This window comes from Oryzias melastigma, linkage group LG6, assembly GCF_002922805.2.
Source record: "Oryzias melastigma strain HK-1 linkage group LG6, ASM292280v2, whole genome shotgun sequence".
Taxonomy (NCBI): Eukaryota; Metazoa; Chordata; class Actinopteri; order Beloniformes; family Adrianichthyidae; genus Oryzias; species Oryzias melastigma.
Window position 1 is genome coordinate 4406188 of NC_050517.1, and position 6095 is coordinate 4412282.

At 40.2% G+C, this 6095-nt stretch overlaps 1 long non-coding RNA gene across 1 annotated transcript; it reads left to right on the top strand.

Annotated features, from left to right (window-relative positions):
• Positions 1–64: 64 nt before the first annotated feature.
• Positions 65–979, top strand: LOC112161208. Its single transcript, XR_002921816.2, has 3 exons — positions 65–141; positions 651–697; positions 806–979. It is a non-coding gene; the product is annotated as an uncharacterized LOC112161208 (long non-coding RNA).
• Positions 980–6095: the final 5116 nt, after the last annotated feature.

Below are 6095 nucleotides of genomic sequence, written 5' to 3' on the forward strand. Positions count from 1 at the left end.
GGGTGCAGAGAGCAGATGGAGTTTGAACTTCGCAGCTTTTTCAAATTTACGTTGATGGGTTGTCATTTAGCTGAGGAGGTCCACTTTTTTGACAAAATAAAGGATATTTTGGACGAAAAGAAGACAAATCACCAAATCTTGGTAAGTTTTGATGTTTTGTTTTCTTGTAGAATTGAAAAAAACGTAGCAACCTAACACAGCTCTATCAAATTAGATAAGAAAAATTATAAATGTTCGAGAATTCTGATATAACTTTAATTTTAACTTTGGATTATCTGTAAAGCGAATACATGAGGGCTCACTGAGCTTCACTCAGGGGACGCGTTTGGGCCTGGATCCTCCATCTTGTTTTGAGCGGGAAGCACACTTTAGTTTTTTTCCCCCGTTCTATTAATTGAGTCGGCTTTGTTTTAGGTTAAATGTTGACACTTTTGTTTTGAATGCACCATGCAAGTAAATGGCGCCAATTATGGCGTTGAATTATCATGCGCTCATCTTTGATCTGTGCACTCCTTTCTTAGTTGGTCAGTCAGGCGGCTCCTTCCTCCACGACATGGGGCTTGTATCTGTGGCAGCAATTGCAGTAAAAATAATCTTTTTGTTAAATGTGAAATACTGACATGATTGTTTTCTTCTGTAAATATTCCCAGATTCACCTGCAGCGTGTCGCAGAGGAGAAATACATTCATTCACATGGGTATGTTCTGATGTACGTTTACATTTAAATATTAGTAATGACTTAATGTTTTAACATGACTTTTTAAAGTTATAAAACTGATTTGATACATTTTCCCATATTCTACAGATTGAAGTAGAATTTGCTGATCTGACATCTGTTAATCTCAAGACTACTTTCTTCAATGGGCTGGATCAGTATCTACCAGGGCTACTAGACCTGTACGAGGCCACGGCTGGGACGCTAGCTGGACTGAGCAAGCTGTTCTGAAGTAAGTTTACTTCGGCCCAATCCGAAATTCTTCTGTAGTGGGAGTGAAGAGTGTTTGTGGCGTCTGTGGCGATCAGTGAACCTTTGCGTTTAACTCTTTTATTGTAAATGTCATGAGTCATTCCTGTTCTTGGCATACAATTTTACTGCTGATTTTAGTGATTCTGTTAATTGTGTTACGATTACCAACACTAAGTGAACCAAACCAAGCGACAATATTGAATGAAAGGATGATTCAATGAAGCATTTGTAAAAAGATATCAGGATGGATTTAGAGTTTATGAATAAAAAGAGGCGTTGTTGACATTTTGCAAAAAGGTGTTCACTGTTAACCCGAAATATGAGTTTGTGGTCAATTATAGTACCAAGGTATTCCTATTAGTTGACTTGTTCAATTGTTTCATCATTAACAGACTTTGCATAATGGATTGTCCATGGTGGAAACTGAGGGTCATCTTTGGTTTTTGACACATTCAACTCCAGACTGTTATTTTTACATCAGGAAGAGAAAGTGTCCAGTTCCTGCAGCAACACATCTATGTTGGTGGTGTATTTTATGTACATGATTCCCGGGGTTGAGTTTCTGCAGTCATTTGTGAAGAGAATAAAGAGAAGTGGAGAGATCACAGAGCATTGTGGAGCACCTGTGGATATTGTCTTAGAGCTGAGGTGGCCGTTTTCTCTAACCCTCTGGGGTCTCGCTGTCAGGAAGGACAGGACCCAGAGGATCAAATGAGGGTTGACGTTCATCTGGAGCAGTTTGTTTCCCATCAGGTGTGGTTGCAGAGTGTTAAAGGCACTTAAGAAGTCCACAAAAAGCAATCTAACACGAGACTTGGGTTGTTCCAGATGACGAAAGGCTCCATGCAGTAGAGTGAGCACTGCATCATCAACCCCTCTCTGCTGCCGGTATGCAAATTGAAACGGGTCGGCGTGCATGTTGGTGTCGGCCTGCAGCTGGGCTAGAACAAGCTTCTCAAAGCACTTCATGACTTGTGATGGTAGAGCTACCGGCCAATAATCATTGTCGGGTTGGGGTTATTCTTTTTTGCAACAGGACAGATGATGGATGACCTCCAGATGGATGGGATGAAATGCTCAGCCAAAGATTGGTTGAACAGTGAGCAGAAGACAAAAGCTAACTGGCTGCTGCAGGCTTTCAGAGGGCGTCCACAGATCTGGTCTGGTCCAGGAGCTCTGGGAGGGTTTGTTACCCTCAGGATGTGCTCCACATCTCCAGGCTGGAGCTGCGGGTTTTCAGTGGCCTGAGTCATGGAGGAGAGCTTAGCAAAGAGCTCCTCCCTCTCATGAGTGTAATCACACTGATCAAACCTAAAGTAAAAGTTGTTAAGATCCTCCGCTATCCCGACTCTGGCTTGAGCGCTGGGCAGAGCTAAGCTGGAGTTGGTGGGGAGACCAGCCAGGGTTTTAACGCCCCACCAGGCATCCTTGGCTTTGCCTTTGCTAAACAAGGTCTCTACTCTCTCTGCGTTAGCCTTTTTTGCTGGTCTGATTTCTTTATTTAGTCTGTTCTGGATGAGTTTGCACTGGAGTCTGTTTCCTGATTTGAATGCTATTTTTTTTTTCATTGAAAGTTGTTTTCAGACCTTTGGTTATCCAGGGCTTGTTGTTTGGGAACACTCTCACAGTTTTTGTGAGAATGATCATATCCCCACAGAAAGTGATATAAGATGTTACTGTGTCAGTGGCTTCCTCTGGGGTGTGTCCTTCAGTGAGCACCTCCCACTGGGTGCAGTCGAAGCAGCCCTGGAGTTTCTCGCATTTGACGTTGCCTGACGGTGGAATATAAAGAGGCACGAGTGCCAATCAACCGAACTCACGGGGGAGATATTTAGGTCTGAATAACAGCGCGAGCTGCTCAACGTCCGGTGTACAGCAGGAGTGGATTACTGTAGCTGATCTGCTCCACATCTGATTGACACACACACACACACATAGACCGCCCCCGTGTTTTTTCCGGGTACTCACAGTGTCCCGGTACAGGCGTATTGGGGTCCCGAACCCATCCAGAGCGAGGTGCAAATCCGGAATGGTGCTGTCCAGCCATGTTTCAGTGAAGCAGATCAGGCTAGCATCTTTGTAAGCCCACTGGCACGAGATGTTGGTGTGTAGTTCATCCAGTTTATTTCGAAGAGAGCGAACGTCGGCGAGCAGAATAGAGAGGAGTGGAGGGCTTTTCAGGGTCCCGGAGAATCTCTTTAGCCTTTGCCTCACTCCTCCCCTCCTTCCCCGCTTCCTCCACTGAACAGGCCTCCTGTTGCCACCACCACCGAACCGTCCTGGTAGAACCTCGGTCCAATTTTGTAAATCCGCTTGTGTTGGAAAGCATGAACACCGGAGAAGAAAGAGCTCTTCCCGAGTATACTTCAGGGATTCATTCTTGCGTTTTATTCTAAGGACGATCGGGGTTCCAATTAGTAGGAGCAGGAGCAGGATAAACATCCACTTCCTCATTCCGACAGAAAAGTTTGGGAACGAAAGATGAATAAATAAATGAAAGAGATCTGAGTCCTGTTCTACTCAACACACACTTTTCGCCAATTATGTGCGTGAAGATAAAAGTCCAAGACGAGAATTCATGTATTAAACACACAAACAGAACATTCGCCACAATTAATTTAGACGTAATATGTCTTACTTTGCAGTCTCTGGGCAAGTGACTCAATGACTCAAATCATTCGATTCATTTTGGTGAGTGACTCATTAAAACTCAATTCAGTAAAAGGAATCAAGTTTACTATCACTACTTGTGAATGACATGAATAACTCGCCCTACTAACTCACTCTTAAACACCCCTCTGCACAGACATTTATGATACATGTAAGCAAAAACTACTTCAAACTGCAGCAATCTGAGACTCTGAGAATGGACTTCATCAACCTTAATGTAGACCTTAACATGTTGCCTCTTGGGGATGTTATCAGAAGACAAGGCGTTGACTTTCACAGTTATGCTGATGATACTCAGCTCTATATCGCCGTGTCTCCTGATGACCTTGAACCTTTAAATACTCTTTTAAACTGTATTTTAGATTTAAAGTCATAGATGGCAGAGAACTTCCTTCAACTCAACCAGGACAAAACAGAAGTTTTAATCATCGGTCCTGAAGACAAGAGAGAGAGAGTGGATTTTACCAAAACTCAATAATTTTAAACCTTCTCACTGCGTGAGAAACTTGGGCGTACTTTTTGATTCTGAGCTGAATTTTATCCCTCATATTAAAAATGTCGTTAAGACAGGATTTTATCATCTCAAAAATATCGCCAGACTCCGCCCATTCGTCTCTCTTTCAAATTTACAATTGTTACAGAAGTACGAGTTCTGACGAGGACCAGGATCACATTAAACCAGTTTTAAAAACACTGCATTGGCTCCCTGTGCATTTGAGGATTGATTTTGAGATTCATCTAATGGTTTATTGATGTTTTTATGGTCTTGGGCCTTCTTATTTATGTGATCTTCTTTTAAAGTATGAACCCTCGCGGACCCTGAGGTCCTCTGGTGTTGGACTTCCTCCTAAGGTGAGGACCTACGGTGAGACTGTTCTGCCATTACAGTCCTCGCCTCTTGAATAGCCTGCCAGAGGGCCGCAGAGACAGTAGAGGTTTTTAAGAAGAGCGACAAGATCAAACTTTTTAATTTTGCTTTTAGTTGATCTTATCTGCCAATTTATTCAATTAGTTTTAGTATATATTATTTTATGTATTTTATCTCATGTATTTAATTTTATTTTATGCATTTAATCTTAATTTCAATGTTTTGTTTTTCAGTACATTTTATGTGTTTAATTTTCTCTGGTAAAGCAAAATGTCTTGGGCAGGTTGACCTACATTGGGCAAGTTTTGGGTTGATTTAGTGTTTTTTCTTTTTTTTTTTTTTTTTTTTCTGTCATCAAAATACTTCCCTTTCAACCCAGACGAGCAGTCAGAGGAAGCGTTTGAGGCAGTACCACACCTTTCATCCTCACCATCATTGTTACAGCCCCAATGGGTAAACCTGCCTCATGTGGAGGTGAAAACACAAAATGGGACCAGAACATATAAAAAGGTGACTTCAGTAAGAAAAAAGAACATAGTTTATTGGATAAAAGAAATTGTGTGGTGAAAAAAGAACCAAAATGAAATGATTAGAGTTCTGGTCCAAACAAACCTGTCAAACACACTTGAACCAGGTAGTTGTTTGAGTCTCGACTCATGACTGATCGCCTGCTTCAGGTGTTTCCAGCCAATTAGAACATGCCAGGAAGATTGAAAAACATGCAGGAAGGTGGCTCTCGAGGACCACGGTTCTCTACCCCTGCCCTGAAGAGAATTTGAAGAAAAAAAAATGTAGGTTTTTTTTTTTTTTTTTTTTTTTTTCAAAAAATTTAAATAAACAAAAAAGATCTCAGGTTATGAATGCACACCAGATAGTAACTGGTGTGAGTCAATTAGTAACCAGAACATTTTTTATTTGATTTTTAGAAAAAAAAAGAGAAAAAAACAGTGACTATCTGGTGTGCATGAGTTACTAACAAAAAAAAAACATTTTTTAACTTTATTTTTTAGAAAGAAAAAAAAAAGTTCTGGTTAGCAACTTCAATTAGTTTACTTCAATTTTTTTAACGGAGCCTCTAAGTATATTTAGAATTTTTTCTACTGGTTCCATGCCAAGGCAATAAGCAGCGGAAAAAAAATACATTTTTTTAGGCGTTGCTCTCACAGTTGGTTGGTCTCACTGGATTAGTCGTCCAAAAATCTTTAAGCCATTATTCCTACATGAAATGAAAGCTCGAAGCTTTGTCTGCAAATGTGTATCTCATTTGATTTTAAAAGTAATTGTAACAAGTAATAAACCATCAATGACATTCTGATACAAACACACACACACATATATATATAAATATACTTTTTTAAACCCTGTTTGGACTTAAAAAAATGAAAGACCATCTTAAACTCTAAAACATTTACAGATCAGAGTATTTCTTCAAACTTTAATTATGACATTAGCTTCTTAGAATGTGTATAATTATGAAAATATTTAGAATACGGGTATTTTTTTTACTATAGTGTTTTGAATGATGAAACAAAGAGAAACATTAAGACTCAAGACCCCACATGTTTTTGGGGATTTTTTGAATATTGGGAA